At 48.2% G+C, this 17,500-nt stretch overlaps 1 protein-coding gene across 1 annotated transcript in view; it reads right to left on the bottom strand.

The window, feature by feature from the left end:
* fbln5 (fibulin 5) overlaps positions 1-17,500 on the bottom strand; it is a 60,794-nt gene that overhangs the window by 27,659 nt on the left and 15,635 nt on the right. The window lies entirely within an intron of this gene.

The following is a 17,500-nucleotide window of genomic DNA, read 5'->3' as shown; positions in this document are numbered from 1 at the left end:
ACCACTTTAGTATGGTTTTGTGGAACAGTCGATGCCACGCAGAGCTAACGGGCCAAAAGCGTTAGGGTTCGCTGACCAACACGGACGAGCTCCCTCTCTCTGCCTGTCTCATCCCTCTCTCTGCCTGTCTCATCACTCTCTCTGCCTGTCTCATCCCTCTCTCTGCCTGTCTCATCCCTCTCTCTGCCTGTCTCATCCCTCTCTCTGCCTGTCTCATCACTCTCTCTACCTGTCTCATCACTCTCTCTGCCTGTCTCATCACTCTCTCTGCCTGTCTCATCCCTCTCTCTTCCTGTCTAATCACTCTCTCTGCCTGTCTCATCACTCTCTCTGCCTGTCTCATCACTCTCTCTACCTGTCTCATCACTCTCTCTGCCTGTCTCATCACTCTCTCTACCTGTCTCATCACTCTCTCTGCCTGTCTCATCCCTCTCTCTGCCTGTCTCATCCCTCTCTCTGCCTGTCTCATCCCTCTCTCTGCCTGTCTCATCACTCTCTCTGCCTGTCTCATCACTCTCTCTGCCTGTCTCATCACTCTCTCTACCTGTCTCATCACTCTCTCTGCCTGTCTCATCACTCTCTACCTGTCTCATCACTCTCTCTGCCTGTCTCATCACTCTCTCTGCCTGTCTCATCACTCTCTCTGCCTGTCTCATCCCTCTCTCTGCCTGTCTCATCCCTCTCTCTGCCTGTCTCATCACTCTCTCTGCCTGTCTCATCACTCTCTCTACCTGTCTCATCACTCTCTCTGCCTGTCTCATCACTCTCTCTGCCTGTCTCATCACTCTCTCTGCCTGTCTCATCCCTCTCTCTGCCTGTCTCATCACTCTCTCTGCCTGTCTCATCACACTCTCTGCCTGTCTCATCCCTCTCTCTGCCTGTCTCATCACTCTCTCTGCCTGTCTCATCACTCTCTCCTGTGACACAGGAGGTAGATGGTTGGACTCTTAGATGTTTAATAATCCAACAAGGAGCAGGCAAGAGAACGGTAGTGGACAGGCAAAAATGTCAAAACCTGATTTATAGAGTTAAGTCTGAATTCAGGCCATCCTGATTTATAGAGTTAAGTCTGAATTCAGGCCATCCTGATTTATAGAGTTAAGTCTGAATTCAGGCCATCCTGATTTATAGAGTTAAGTCTGAATTCAGGCCATCCTGATTTATAGAGTTAAGTCTGAATTCAGGCCATCCTGATTTATAGAGTTAAGTCTGAATTCAGGCCATCCTGATTTATAGAGTTAAGTCTGAATTCAGGCCATCCTGATTTATAGAGTTAAGTCTGAATTCAGGCCATCCTGATTTATAGAGTTAAGTCTGAATTCAGGCCATCCTGATTTATAGAGTTAAGTCTGAATTCAGGCCATCCTGATTTATAGAGTTAAGTCTGAATTCAGGCCATCCTGATTTATAGAGTTAAGTCTGAATTCAGGCCATCCTGATTTATAGAGCTAAGTCTGAATTCAGGCCATCCTGATTTATAGAGTTAAGTCTGAATTCAGGCCATCCTGATTTATAGAGTTAAGTCTGAATTCAGGCCATCCTGATTTATAGAGTTAAGTCTGAATTCAGGCCATCCTGATTTATAGAGTTAAGTCTGAATTCAGGCCATCCTGATTTATAGAGTTAAGTCTGAATTCAGGCCATCCTGATTTATAGAGTTAAGTCTGAATTCAGGCCATCCTGATTTATAGAGTTATGTCTGAATTCAGGCCATCCTGATTTATAGAGTTAAGTCTGAATTCAGGCCATCCTGATTTATAGAGTTAAGTCTGAATTCAGGCCATCCTGATTTATAGAGTTAAGTCTGAATTCAGGCCATCCTGATTTATAGAGTTAAGTCTGAATTCAGGCCATCCTGATTTATAGAGTTAAGTCTGAATTCAGGCCATCCTGATTTATAGAGCTAAGTCTGAATTCAGGCCATCCTGATTTATAGAGTTAAGTCTGAATTCAGGCCATCCTGATTTATAGAGTTAAGTCTGAATTCAGGCCATCCTGATTTATAGAGTTAAGTCTGAATTCAGGCCATCCTGATTTATAGAGTTAAGTCTGAATTCAGGCCATCCTGATTTATAGAGTTAAGTCTGAATTCAGGCCATCCTGATTTATAGAGTTAAGTCTGAATTCAGGCCATCCTGATTTATAGAGTTAAGTCTGAATTCAGGCCATCCTGATTTATAGAGTTAAGTCTGAATTCAGGCCATCCTGATTTATAGAGTTAAGTCTGAATTTCTTGAAGTACGTACATGTGTAAAACAGGGATCGATTTTGGTACCTGTTCTCTTCACTATTGATATAAACACCATTGGTAAATCTGTAATTATTATTATTATTTAACTTAATCTATATTTGGATGATAGCATTATGTGTGGTGTTGATCTGGCTGTTGATCTGACTGTTGATCTGGCTGTTGATCTGGCTGTTGATCTGACTGTTGATCTGGCTGTTGATCTGGCTGTTGATCTGGCTGTTGATCTGACTGTTGATCTGGCTGTTGATCTGACTGTTGATCTGACTGTTGATCTGGCTGTTGATGTGGCTGTTGATCTGACTGTTGATCTGGCTGTTGATCTGGCTGTTGATCTGGCTGTTGATCTGGCTGTTGATCTGACTGTTGATCTGACTGTTGATCTGGCTGTTGATGTGGCTGTTGATCTGACTGTTGATGTGGCTGTTGATGTGGCTGTTGATCTGACTGTTGATCTGGCTGTTGATCTGACTGTTGATCTGGCTGTTGATCTGGCTGTTGATCTGGCTGTTGATCTGGCTGTTGATCTGACTGTTGATCTGACTGTTGCCCTGACTGTTGATCTGGCTGTTGATCTGGCTGTTGATCTGACTGTTGATCTGGCTGTTGATCTGACTGTTGCCCTGACTGTTGATCTGGCTGTTGATCTGGCTGTTGCCCTGACTGTTGATCTGGCTGTTGATCTGGCTGTTGATCTGACTGTTGATCTGGCTGTTGATCTGACTGTTGATCTGACTGTTGATCTGGCTGTTGATGTGGCTGTTGATCTGACTGTTGATCTGGCTGTTGATCTGGCTGTTGATCTGGCTGTTGATCTGGCTGTTGATCTGACTGTTGATCTGACTGTTGCCCTGACTGTTGATCTGGCTGTTGATCTGGCTGTTGATCTGACTGTTGATCTGGCTGTTGATCTGACTGTTGATCTGACTGTTGATCTGGCTGTTGATGTGGCTGTTGATCTGACTGTTGATCTGGCTGTTGATCTGGCTGTTGATCTGACTGTTGATCTGACTGTTGATCTGACTGTTGATGTGGCTGTTGATGTGGCTGTTGATCTGACTGTTGATCTGGCTGTTGATCTGACTGTTGATCTGGCTGTTGATCTGACTGTTGATCTGGCTGTTGATCTGGCTGTTGATCTGGCTGTTGATCTGACTGTTGATCTGACTGTTGATGTGGCTGTTGATCTGACTGTTGATCTGATTGTTGATCTGACTGTTGATCTGACTGTTGATCTGACTGTTGATCTGGCTGTTGATGTGGCTGTTGATGTGGCTGTTGATCTGGCTGTTGATCTGGCTGTTGATCTGACTGTTGATCTGGCTGTTGATCTGACTGTTGATCTGGCTGTTGATCTGGCTGTTGATCTGGCTGTTGATCTGACTGTTGATCTGACTGTTGATGTGGCTGTTGATGTGGCTGTTGATCTGACTGTTGATCTGGCTGTTGATCTGGCTGTTGATCTGACTGTTGATCTGGCTGTTGATCTGGCTGTTGATCTGGCTTTGATCTGACTGTTGATCTGGCTGTTGATGTGGCTGTTGATCTGATTGTTGATGTGGTTGTTGATCTGATTGTTGATGTGGCTGTTGATGTGGCTGTTGATCTGGCTGTTGATGTGGCTGTTGATGTGGCTGTTGATCTGGCTGTTGATGTGGCTGTTGATCTGATTGTTGATCTGGCTGTTGATGTGGCTGTTGATGTGGCTGTTGATGTGGCTGTTGATGTGGCTGTTGATGTGGCTGTTAATGTGGCTGTTGATCTGACTGTTGATCTGGCTGTTGATCTGACTGTTCATCTGGCTGTTGATGTGGCTGTTGATGTGGCTGTTGATCTGACTGTTGATCTGACTGTTGATCTGGCTGTTGATCTGACTGTTGATGTGGCTGTGACAAAACTACAGTCAGATTTAAAAGCTATGTAGGAATCCCTATCTCTGATTATTTCTGGGGGATTTGTGATGTTTTATTTGTGCTTCCCATTACTGTATTTTTGTATATATACACACACACACACACACACACACACACACACACACACACACACACACACACACACACACACACACACACACACACACACACACACACACACACACACACACACACACACACACACACACACAGTACCAGTCAAAAGTTTGGACAGACCTACTCATTCCAGGGATTTTCTGTATGCTAGTATTTTCTACATTGTGCAATAATAGTGAAGACATCAAAACTATGAAATAACTAATGGAATCCCAAAAAGTGTTAAACACTTCAAAGTAACCACCCTTTGCCTTGATGACAGCTTTGCTCTTGGCCTGCTTCCTCTGCAATGCTTTTCTGACGGTCTTGAAGCATTTCCCCCCGCATCTGCTGAGCACATGTTGGCTGCTTTTCCTTCACTCTGCGGTCCGACTCATCCCAAACCATCTCAATTGGGTTTGAGGTCGGGTGATTGTGGAGGCCAGGTCATCTGATGCACTCTCTTTCTTGGTCAAATAGCCCTTACACAGCCTGGAGGTCATTGTCCCGTTGAAAAACAATTGATAGTCCCACTAAGCGCAAACCAACCAACTAACCAAATCAACTAGCTTTAAGCACCAGCTGTCAGAGCAGCTCACAGATCACTGCACCTGTACATAGCCCATGTCACGCCCTGACCTTAGAGAGCTGTTTTATTTCTCTATTTGGTTAGGTCAGGGTGTGATGTGGGGTGGGCATTCTATGTTCTATTTTCTATGTTTTTGTATTTCTTTGTTTTGGCCGGGTAAGGTTCTCAATCAGGGACAGCTGTCTATCGTTGTCTCTGATTGGGAACCATACTTAGGCAGCCCTTTTTCCCACCTGTCTTTGTGGGTAGTTAACTTTGTTTGTGGCACTTTGCCCTGTAAGCTTCACGGTTGTTTCTTCGTTTGTTGTTTTGTTGGCGACACTTTAAAATAAAATGAAAATGTACGCTCACGACGCTGCACCTTGGTCCACTTCTTTTGACGGCCGTGACAGCCCATCTGTAAATAGCCCATTCTACTCCCTCATCCCCATACTGTTATTTATTTTGTTACTTTGCACCGCAGTATTTCTACTTGCACATTCATCTTCTGCACATCTATTACCCCAGTGTTTATTTGCTATATTGTAATTATTTAGCCACTATGGCCTATTTGTTGCCTTACCTCCCTTATCCTACCTCATTTGCACACACCGTATATAGACTGTTTCTACTGTATTATTGAATGTAATTTTGTTTATTCCACGTGTAACTCTGTTGTTGTTGTTTGTGTCGCTTTGCTTTATCTTGGCCAGGTCGCAGTTGTAAATGAGAACTTGTTCTCAACTGGCCTACCTGGTTAAATAAAGGTGTTCTCAACTGGCCTACCTGGTTAAATAAAGGTGTTCTCAACTGGCCTACCTGGTTAAATAAAGGTGTTCTCAACTGGCCTACCTGGTTAAATAAAGGTAAAATCATTTTTATTTATTTTATTTTTTAAAGCCCAAACCAGATGGGATGTCGTATAAGAATGCTGTTAGCCATGCAACTGTGCCTAATTCTGGATTAAAGCAAAACACCCCCACAACATCACACCTCCTCCTCCATGCTTCACGGTGGGGACCACACATGCGTCAGATCATCCATTTACCTTCTCTGCGTCTCACAAAGTCACAGCGGTTGGAACCAAAAATCTCAAATTTGGACTCATCAGACCAAAGGACAGATTTCCATGTCCATTTGTGTTTGTATTTATTATCGATCCACATTAGTTCCTGCCAAAGCAGCAGCTACTCTTCCTGGTGTTTATTATGGATCCACATTAGTTCCTGCCAAGGCAGCAGCTACTCTTCCTGGGGTTTATTATGGATCCACATTAGTTCCTGCCAAAGCAGAAGCTACTCTTCCTGGGGTTTATTATGGATCCACATTAGTTCCTGCCAAGGCAGCAGCTACTCTTCCTGGGGTTTACTATGGATCCACATTAGTTCCTGCTAAGGCAGCAGCTACTCTTCCTGGGGTTTATTATGGATCCACATTAGTTCCTGCCAAGGCAGCAGCTACTCTTCCTGGGGTTTAATATGGATCCCCATTAGTTCCTGTCAAGGCAGCAGCTACTCTTCCTGGGGTTTATTATGGATCCCCATTAGTTCCTGTCAAGGCAGCAGCTACTCTTCCTGGGGTTTATTATGGATCCCCATTAGTTCCTGCCAAGGCAGCAGCTACTCTTCCTGGGGTTTATTATGGATCCCCATTAGTTCCTGCTAAGGCAGCAGCTACTCTTCCTGGGGTTTAATATGGATCCCCATTAGTTCATGCCAAGGCAGCAGCTACTCTTCCTGGGGTTTATTATGGATCCCCATTAGTTCCTGCTAAGGCAGCAGCTACTCTTCCTGGGGTTTATTATGGATCCCCATTAGTTCCTGCTAAGGCAGCAGCTACTCTTCCTGGGGTTTAATATGGATCCCCATTAGTTCATGCCAAGGCAGCAGCTACTCTTCCTGGGGTTTACTATGGATCCCCATTAGTTCCTGCCAAAGCAGCAGCTACTCTTCCTGGGGTTTACTATGGATCCCCATTAGTTCCTGCCAAAGCAGCAGCTACTCTTCCTGGGGTTTACTATGGATCCCCATTAGTTCCTGCCAAAGCAGCAGCTACTCTTCCTGGGGTTTATTATGGATCCCCATTAGTTCCTGCCAAGGCAGCAGCTACTCTTCCTGGGGTTTATTATGGATCCCCATTAGTTCCTGCTAAGGCAGCAGCTACTCTTCCTGGGGTTTATTATGGATCCCCATTAGTTCCTGCTAAGGCAGCAGCTACTCTTCCTGGGGTTTACTATGGATCCCCATTAGTTCCTGCCAAGGCAGCAGCTACTCTTCCTGGGGTTTAATATGGATCCCCATTAGTTCATGCCAAGGCAGCAGCTACTCTTCCTGGGGTTTACTATGGATCCCCATTAGTTCCTGCCAAAGCAGCAGCTACTCTTCCTGGGGTTTATTATGGATCCCCATTAGTTCCTGCCAAAGCAGCAGCTACTCTTCCTGGGGTTTACTATGGATCCCCATTAGTTCCTGCCAAAGCAGCAGCTACTCTTCCTGGGGTTTATTATGGATCCCCATTAGTTCCTGCCAAGGCAGCAGCTACTCTTCCTGGGGTTTATTATGGATCCCCATTAGTTCCTGCTAAGGCAGCAGCTACTCTTCCTGGGGTTTATTATGGATCCCCATTAGTTCCTGTCAAGGCAGCAGCTACTCTTCCTGGGGTTTAATATGGATCCCCATTAGTTCATGCCAAGGCAGCAGCTACTCTTCCTGGGGTTTATTATGGATCCCCATTAGTTCCTGCTAAGGCAGCAGCTACTCTTCCTGGGGTTTATTATGGATCCCCATTAGTTCCTGCTAAGGCAGCAGCTACTCTTCCTGGGGTTTAATATGGATCCCCATTAGTTCATGCCAAGGCAGCAGCTACTCTTCCTGGGGTTTACTATGGATCCCCATTATTCCTGGCATCCTACTCTTCCTGGGGTTTACTCCCCATTAGTTCCTGCCAAAGCAGCAGCTACTCTTCCTGGGGTTTACTATGGATCCCCATTAGTTCCTGCCAAAGCAGCAGCTACTCTTCCTGGGGTTTATTATGGATCCCCATTAGTTCCTGCCAAGGCAGCAGCTACTCTTCCTGGGGTTTATTATGGATCCCCATTAGTTCCTGCTAAGGCAGCAGCTACTCTTCCTGGGGTTTACTATGGATCCCCATTAGTTCCTGCCAAAGCAGCAGCTACTCTTCCTGGGGTTTACTATGGATCCCCATTAGTTCCTGCCAAAGCAGCAGCTACTCTTCCTGGGGTTTACTATGGATCCCCATTAGTTCCTGCCAAAGCAGCAGCTACTCTTCCTGGGGTTTATTATGGATCCCCATTAGTTCCTGCCAAGGCAGCAGCTACTCTTCCTGGGGTTTATTATGGATCCCCATTAGTTCCTGCTAAGGCAGCAGCTACTCTTCCTGGGGTTTATTATGGATCCCCATTAGTTCCTGCTAAGGCAGCAGCTACTCTTCCTGGGGTTTAATATGGATCCCCATTAGTTCATGCCAAGGCAGCAGCTACTCTTCCTGAGGTTTATTATGGATCCCCATTAGTTCATGCCAAGGCAGCAGCTACTCTTCCTGGGGTTTAATATGGATCCCCATTAGTTCATGCCAAGGCAGCAGCTACTCTTCCTGGGGTTTACTATGGATCCCCATTAGTTCATGCCAAGGCAGCAGCTACTCTTCCTGGGGTTTACTATGGATCCCCATTAGTTCCTGCCAAGGCAGCAGCTACTCTTCCTGGGGTTTATTATGGATCCCCATTAGTTCCTGCTAAGGCAGCAGCTACTCTTCCTGGGGTTTACTATGGATCCCCATTAGTTCCTGCCAAAGCAGCAGCTACTCTTCCTGGGGTTTATTATGGATCCCCATTAGTTCCTGCCAAAGCAGCAGCTACTCTTCCTGGGGTTTATTATGGATCCCCATTAGTTCCTGCCAAAGCAGCAGCTACTCTTCCTGGGGTTTATTATGGATCCCCATTAGTTCCTGCCAAAGCAGCAGCTACTCTTCCTGGGGTTTATTATGGATACCCATTAGTTCCTGCCAAGGCAGCAGCTACTCTTCCTGGGGTTTACTATGGATCTCCATTAGTTCCTGCCAAAGCAGCAGCTACTCTTCCTGGGGTTTATTATGGATCCCCATTAGTTCCTGCCAAAGCAGCAGCTACTCTTCCTGGGGTTTATTATGGATCCCCATTAGTTCCTGCTAAGGCAGCAGCTACTCTTCCTGGGGTTTATTATGGATCCACATTAGTTCCTGCTAAGGCAGCAGCTACTCTTCCTGGGGTTTATTATGGATCCCCATTAGTTCCTGCTAAGGCAGCAGCTACTCTTCCTGGGGTTTATTATGGATCCACATTAGTTCCTGCTAAGGCAGCAGCTACTCTTCCTGGGGTTTATTATGGATCCCCATTAGTTCCTGCCAAGGCAGCAGCTACTCTTCCTGGGGTTTATTATGGATCCCCATTAGTTCCTGCTAAGGCAGCAGCTACTCTTCCTGGGGTTTATTATGGATCCAGTTCAAGCAGCTACTCTTCCTGGGGTTTAGGATCATTAGTTCCTGCCAAGGCAGCAGCTACTCTTCCTGGGGTTTATTATGGATCCACATTAGTTCCTGTTAAGGCAGCAGCTATTTCCTGGGGTTTACTAATCCCATTGTTCCTGTTAAGGCAGCAGCTACTCTTCCTGGGGTTTATTATGGCCCCATTAGTTCCTGCCACAGCAGCTACTCTTCCTGGGGTTTATTATGGATCCCCATTAGTTCCTGCCAAAGCAGCAGCTACTCTTCCTGGGGTTTATTATGGATCCCCATTAGTTCCTGCCAAAGCAGCAGCTACTCTTCCTGGGGTCCAGCAAAATGAAGGCAGTTTATACCATTTTAAAACATTACAATACATTCACAAATTTCACAATACACTGTGTGCCCTCAGGCCCCTACTCCACCACTACCACATATCTACAACACACTGTGTGCCCTCAGGCCCCTACTCCACCACTACCACATATCTACAACACACTGTGTGCCCTCAGGCCCCTACTCCACCACTACCACATATCTACAACACATTGGGTGCCCTCAGGCCCCTACTCCACCACTACCACATATCTACAACACACTGTGTCCCTCAGGCCCCTACTCCACCACTACCACATATCTACAACACACTGTGTGCCCTCAGGCCCCTACTCCACCACTACCACATATCTACAACACACTGTGTGCCCTCAGGCCCCTACTCCACCACTACCACATATCTACAACACATTGGGTGCCCTCAGGCCCCTACTCCACCACTACCACATATCTACAACACACTGTGTGTCCTCAGGCCCCTACTCCACCACTACCACATATCTACAACACATTGGGTGCCCTCAGGCCCCTACTCCACCACTACCACATATCTACAACACATTGGGTGCCCTCAGGCCCCTACTCCACCACTACCACATATCTACAACACATTGTGTGCCCTCAGGCCCCTACTCCACCACTACCACATATCTACAACACATTGGGTGCCCTCAGGCCCCTACTCCACCACTACCACATATCTACAACACACTGTGTGCCCTCAGGCCCCTACTCCACCACTACCACATATCTACAACACACTGTGTGCCCTCAGGCCCCTACTCCACCACTACCACATATCTACAACACATTGGGTGCCCTCAGGCCCCTACTCCACCACTACCACATATCTACAGTACTAAAGTACTAAATCCATGTGTATGTATAGTGCATATGTTATTGTGTGTGTGTGTGTGTGTGTGTGTGTGTGTCTGTGCCAATGTTTGTGTTGCTTCACATCCCTGTGTTTTTTAAATATCATTTTACTGCATCAGTTACCTGATGTGGAATAGAGTTCCATGTAGTCATGGCTCTATGTAGTACTGTGGTCCTCCCATAGTCTGTTCTGGACTTGGGGACTGTGAATAGACCTCTGGTGGCATGTCTTGTACATTTAGAACCGTCCCCCCACCCCAGTACATTTAGAACCGTCCCCCCAACCCAGTACATTTAGAACCGTCTCCCTACCACAGTACATTTAGAACCGTCCCCCCAGTACATTTAGAACTGTCCCCCAGTACATTTAGAACCGTCCCCCCAACCCAGTACATTTAGAACCGTCCTCACACCCCAGTACATTTAGAACCGTCCCCCAGTACATTTAGAACCGTCCCCCACCCCAGTACATTTAGAACTGTCCCCACCCCAGTACATTTAGAACTGTCCCCCAGTACATTTAGAACCGTCCCCAGTACATGTAGAACTGTCCCCCACCCCAGTACATTTAGAACCGTCCCCAGTACATTTAGAACTGTCCCCCACCCCAGTACATTTAGAACCGTCCCCCAGTACATTTAGAACTGTCCCCCACCCCAGTACATTTAGAACTGTCCCCAGTACATTTAGAACTGTCCCCCACCCCAGTACATTTAGAACTGTCCCCCAGTACATTTAGAACCGTCCCCCACCCCAGTACATTTAGAACTGTCCCCCACCCCAGTACATTTAGAACCGTCCCCCACCCCAGTACATTTAGAACTGTCCCCCACCCCAGTACATTTAGAACATCCCCCACCCCAGTACATTTAGAACCGTCCCCACCCCAGTACATTTAGAACCATCCCCCACCCCAGTACATTTAGAACCATCCCCCACCCCAGTACATTTAGAACTGTCCCCCACCCCAGTACATTTAGAACTGTCCCCCAGTACATTTAGAACTGTCCCCCACCCCAGTACATTTAGAACCATCCCCCACCCCAGTACATTTAGAACCATCCCCCACCCCAGTACATTTAGAACTGTCCCCCACCCCAGTACATTTAGAACTGTCCCCCAGTACATTTAGAACTGTCCCCCACCCCAGTACATTTAGAACCGTCCCCCACCCCAGTACATTTAGAACCGTCCCCAGTCCCGTCCCCACCCCAGTACATTTAGGAACCATCCCCCACCCCAGTACATTTAGAACCATCCCCCACCCCAGTACATTTAGAACTGTCCCCCACCCCAGTACATTTAGAACTGTCCCCCAGTACATTTAGAACTGTCCCCCACCCCAGTACATTTAGAACCATCCCCACCCCAGTACATTTAGAACCATCCCCCACCCCAGTACATTTAGAACTGTCCCCCACCCCAGTACATTTAGAACTGTCCCCCAGTACATTTAGAACTGTCCCCCACCCCAGTACATTTTAGAACCGTCCCCACCCCAGTACATTTAGAACCGTCCCCAGTACATTTAGAACCGTCCCCCACCCCAGTACATTTAGAACCGTCCCCAGTACATGTAGAACTGTCCCCACCCCAGTACATTTAGAACTGTCCCCCCATCCCAGTACATTTAGAACCGTCCCCCACCCCAGTACATTTAGAACCGTCCCCAGTACATTTAGAACCGTCCCCCACCACAGTACATTTAGAACCGTCCCCCACCCCAGTACATTTAGAACTGTCCCCCAGTACATTTAGAACTGTCCCCCACCCCAGTACATTTAGAACTGTCTCTTAACCTTGATATGTGGTAGAAAAGTCACTAATGATGGTGAAGTAACCTTGTTAGGTGGTAGAAAAGTCACTAATGATGGTGAAGTAACCTTGTTAGGTGGTAGAAAAGTCACTAATGATCGTGAAGTAACCTTGTTAGGTGGTAGAAAAGTCACTAATGATTGTGAAGTAACCTTGTTAGGTGGTAGAAAAGTCACTAATGATCGTGAAGTAACCTTGTTTGTTGATTCTACCCAATATTAAGTTTCACAAAATATGCAGTTGCTATAGGTCAGTATCACATCAACTGAATGTATTGTGCTTCATGTAGTATGCTATAGTTCCCACTGATTGCACGTAAAGAACTGTAATTCTGTGTATTACACTAGATTAAAGACTCATGTTCTGGGTGAAATTCATGTAACTTAAACAGGTTCACACAGTACCCCATAATCACCACCTAACATTACATTTCCTTATGTGGATATATTACAAAGCAAATTCCAAACTGTTCATGGTTCTCAGACAATGAAGTCATTTTATATAGGGAGGGAGGGAGGGAGGGAGGGAGGGAGGAGGGAGAGAGAGCAGGGAGGGAGGGAGTGAGAGCAGGGAGGGAGGGAGGGAGGGAGGGAGAGCAGGGAGGGAGGGAGGGGGAGGGAGGGAGGGAGGGAGGGAGAGCAGGGAGAGCAGGGAGGGAGGGAGAGCAGGGAGGGAGAGCAGGGAGGGAGGGAGGGAGGGAGGGAGAGCAGGGAGGGAGGGAAGGGAGGGAGAGCAGGGAGGGAGAGCAGGGAGGGAGGGAGGGAGGGAGGGAGGGAGGGAGAGAGAGCAGGGAGGGAGGGAGTGAGAGCAGGGAGGGAGGGAGGGAGGGAGGGAGAGCAGGGAGGGAGAGCAGGGAGGGAGGGAGGGAGGGAGGGATGGAGAGCAGGGAGGGAGAGAGGGAGGGAGGGAGAGCAGGGAGGGAGAGCAGGGAGGGAGGGAGGGAGGGAGGGAGAGGAGGGAGGGAGAGCAGGGAGGGAGAGCAGGGAGGGAGGGAGAGCAGGGAGGGAGGGATGGAGAGCAGGGAGGGAGAGCAGGGAGGGAGGGAGGGAGGGAGGGAGGGAGAGCAGGGGGAGGGAGGGAGGGAGGGAGGGAGGGAGGGAGGGAGGGAGAGCAGGGAGGGAGCAGGAGGGAGGGAGGGAGGGAGGGAGGGAGGGAGGGAGAGCAGGGAGGGAGGGAGGGAGGGAGGGAGGGAGGGAGAGCAGGGAGGGAGTGAGAGCAGGGAGGGAGTGAGAGAGGGAGGGAGGGAGGGAGGGAGGAGTGAGAGCAGGGAGGGAGGGAGGGAGGGGAGGGAGAGCAGGGAGGGAGGGAGGGAGAGCAGGGAGGGAGGGAGGGAGGGAGAGAGAGCAGGGAGGGAGGGAGGGAGGGAGGGAGGGAGGGAGGGAGGGAGAGAGAGAGAGAGAGAGCAGGGAGGGAGGGAGTGAGAGCAGGGAGGGAGTGAGAGCAGGGAGGGAGGGAGGGAGAGCAGGGAGGGAGGGAGGGGGAGGGAGGGAGAGCAGGGAGGGAGGGAGTGAGAGCAGGTAGGGAGTGAGAGCAGGGAGGGAGGGAGGGAGGGAGGGAGGGAGAGAGGGAGAGCAGGGAGGGAGAGCAGGGAGGGAGGGAGGGAGGGAGGGAGAGGAGGGAGGGAGGAAGGGAGGGAGGGAGAGCAGGGAGGGAGGGAGGGTGAGCAGGGAGAGCAGGGAGGGAGGGAGGGAGGGAGAGCAGGAGGGAGGGAGGGAGGGAGAGCAGAGAGGGAGGGAGAGCAGGGAGGGAGAGCAGGGAGGGAGGGAGGGAGAGCAGGGAGGGAGTGAGAGCAGGGAGGGAGGGAGGGAGAGCAGGGAGGGAGGGAGGGAGGGAGGGAGGGAGGGCAGGGAGAGAGGGGAGTGAGAGCAGGGAGGGAGTGAGAGCAGGGAGGGAGGGAGGGAGGGAGGGAGAGCAGGGAGGGAGGGAGGGAGAGGAGGGAGGGAGGAAGGGAGGGAGGGAGAGCAGGGAGGGAGGGAGGGAGGGTGAGCAGCGAGAGCAGGGAGGGAGGGAGGGAGAGCAGGGAGGGAGGGAGGGAGGGAGGGAGAGCAGGGAGGGAGGGAGGGAGAGCAGGGAGGGAGGGAGGGAGGGAGAGCAGGGTGGGTGAGAAGTCAGCTAAGCAAAGTGTTCTTGTTTAAACAGGCAGCTGTGATAAATGATAAAGTCTGCAGTCCGGCCCGGTTAGGGTTAGGGTTAGGGTAAGGGTAAGGCTAAGGGTTAGGGGTTAGGGTTAGGGGTTAGGGTTAGGGTTAGGGTAAGGGTAAGGCTAAGGGTTAGGGGTTAGGGTTAGGGTTAGGGTAAGGGTAAGGGTAAGGGTAAGGATTAGGGGTTAGGGTTAGGGGTTAGGGTTAGGGTTAGGGGTTAGGGGTGGTCTGCGTCACAGATGGCACCCTCTTCCCTGTATAGTACATGTAGAGGTCTGGTCTAAAGTAGTGTACTATATAGGGAATAGGGCTCTGGTCTAAAGTAGTGTATTATGTAGGGAATAGGGCTCTGGTCTAAAGTAGTGTACTATATAGGGAATAGGTCTCTGGTCTAAAGTAGTGTACTATATAGGGAATAGGGCTCTGGTCTAAAGTAGTGCACTATATAGGGAATAGGGCTCTGGTCTAAAGTAGTGCACTATATAGGGAATAGGGCCCTGGTCTAAAGTAGTGCACTATATAGGGAATAGGGCTCTGGTCTTCAACCATATAACCTCCCTATAGTAACCTCCCTTCAACCTAGCTTTAGTAACAAACCTTCAACCATTCATGTATTACTTAATCAATTGATAAAGCTGTCGAAGGAAAATGATGACTGGATGTGTAAGTTATGACTGTTGTGTAGATTCGTTAGTCCAGAAAGTTTGAAATCAAAACTAGGTCGTCTCCAATCCTACTTCAGTGTTCTAGTCAAAGTATATAAGAAAATTCCTTGGTTCTAGTGTTTGGTGAGCACAGAATTGCACAACGGTGCCAACAGCTGGATGGGAGGTCACAACTGTGCAAGGCAGTCTACAAACCAGTACTTAAGATTAACGATAACGACGCTCTAAAAATGTGTGGTTCAACAAGGGTTCTTCTAAGATCCTCAAAGTTATTTGAAGAACCTTAGGGTTCTAAGGTTCTTAGAACCCCAACCCCATAGAAGGTGGGGTTCATCGAGGAACCTCCTTAGTTGGTGGGGGTTTCTTGCGGGAACCTCCTTAGTTGGTGGGGGTTTCTTGCGGGAACCTTCTTAGTTGGTGGGGGTTTCTTGCAGGAAACTCCTTAGTTGGTGGAGGTTCTTGTGGGAACCTGCTTAGTTGGTGGGGGTTCTTGCGGGAACCTCCTTAGTTGGTGGGGGTTTCTTGCAGGAACCTTCTTAGTTGGTGGGGGTTTCTTGCAGGAAACTCCTTAGTTGGTGGGGGTCTTGTGGGAACCTGCTTAGTTGGTGGGGGTTCTTGTGGGAACCTCCTTAGTTGGTGGGGGTTCTTGTGGGAATCTCCTTAGTTGGTGTGGGTTCTTGTGGGAACCTCCTTAGTTGGTGGGGGTTCTTGTGGGAACCTCCTTAGTTGGTGGGGGTTTCTTGCAGGAACCTGAAACATTTGGATTTGAAAGGACAGCAGGTGCAGCCACTTAAACTCAATTTAAGGCAAGGTTTGTCCCTTGTAGGATCTAAATTGATATTGTTTCATGATGATACCATCTATCTTTATAAAAACAGAAAAGGGTAAGAATATGTTGAAGGCTGTATTGGGTGCAGATGACTGAACTTGTCACGACTTCCACTGCAGGTGGCTCCTCTTCCTGTTCGGGTGGCGCTCAGCGGTCGTCGTTGCCGGTCTACTAGCTGCCACTGCAGGTGGCTCCTCTTCCTGTTCGGGTGGCGCTCGGCGGTCTACTAGCTGCCACTGAAGGTGGCTCCTCTTCCTGTTCGGGCGGCGGTCGTCGTCGCCGGTCTACTAGCTGCAACCGATCCCCTTTTCCTTTTCTGTTCGTTGTGTCTTAATGGTTGCACCTGTTTCGAGTTTGAGTTTTGATTCAGGACTATTTAAGCCTGTTAGGCCCGCCTGTTTTTTGTGCGGGCTTGTTTTCTGTTCGTCTAGGTTGGTCGAGTGTCATGTTCTCTGTCTGTTTGTGCCCAGTTTTGGGTCGGACACATTTTGATTATCGCCTGTTGTTTTGGGCGTTTATGTTGGATACCGCCATGAAGTTGGGTTTCCCCCATTATCCTCTGCTCTCTGTGATTAACTCCGCCCCCCACAGCTCCTGGCTGTGTGACATAACTGCTCACCCTAGTGTCTGTGTCTGCAGGTAAACAGACGAGGAGGCATTCAAAGGTACACTACCTGTCAAAAGTTTGCTGTCACTCTAGAAATGTCCTTGTTTTTGAAAGAAAATAACATTTTAAATAACATTAAAATAACATCAAATTGATCGGAAATAAAGTGTAGACACTGTTAATGTTGTAAATGACTATTGTAGCTGGAAACTGCAGATTTTTTTATGGAATATCTACATAGGCGTACAGAGGCCCATTATCAGCAACCATCACTCCTGTGTTCCAATGGCACGTTGTGTTTATCATTTTAAAAAGGCTAATTGATCATTAGAAAACCGTTTTGCAGTTATGTTAGCACAGCTGAAAACTGTTGTTCTGATTAAAGAAGCAATAAAACTGGCCTTCTTTAGACTAGTTGAGTATCTGGAGCATCAGCATTTGTGGGTTCGACTACGGGTTAAAAATGGCCAGAAACAAAGACCTTTCTTCTGAAACTCGTCAGTCTATTCTTGGTCTGAGAAATGAAGGCTATTCCATGCGAGAAATTGACAAGAAACTGAAGATCTCGTGCAATGCTGTGTACTACTCCTTTCACAGAACAGCGCAAACTGGCTCTAACCATAATAGAAAGAGGAGTGGGAGGCCCCGGTGCACAACTTAGCATTGTAAATAATAATAATAAAAACTATAAGTAAAAAATGAGTATGGCTGTTGTCGCCAGCCACAAAATACTGTACCTGTGCTAGTCTGTTGCATACTGTATCTGTGCTAGTCTGTTGCATACTGCACCTGTGCTAGTTTGTTGCATACTGTACCTGTGCTAGTCTGTTGCATACTGTACCTGTGCTAGTCTGTTGCATACTGTACCTGTGCTAGTCTGTTGCATACTGTATCTGTGCTAGTCTGTTG

Source organism: Oncorhynchus nerka, linkage group LG18 (assembly GCF_034236695.1).
Source record: "Oncorhynchus nerka isolate Pitt River linkage group LG18, Oner_Uvic_2.0, whole genome shotgun sequence".
Lineage (NCBI taxonomy): Eukaryota > Metazoa > Chordata > Actinopteri > Salmoniformes > Salmonidae > Oncorhynchus > Oncorhynchus nerka.
This window is presented reverse-complemented; position numbering and strand designations above follow the sequence as displayed.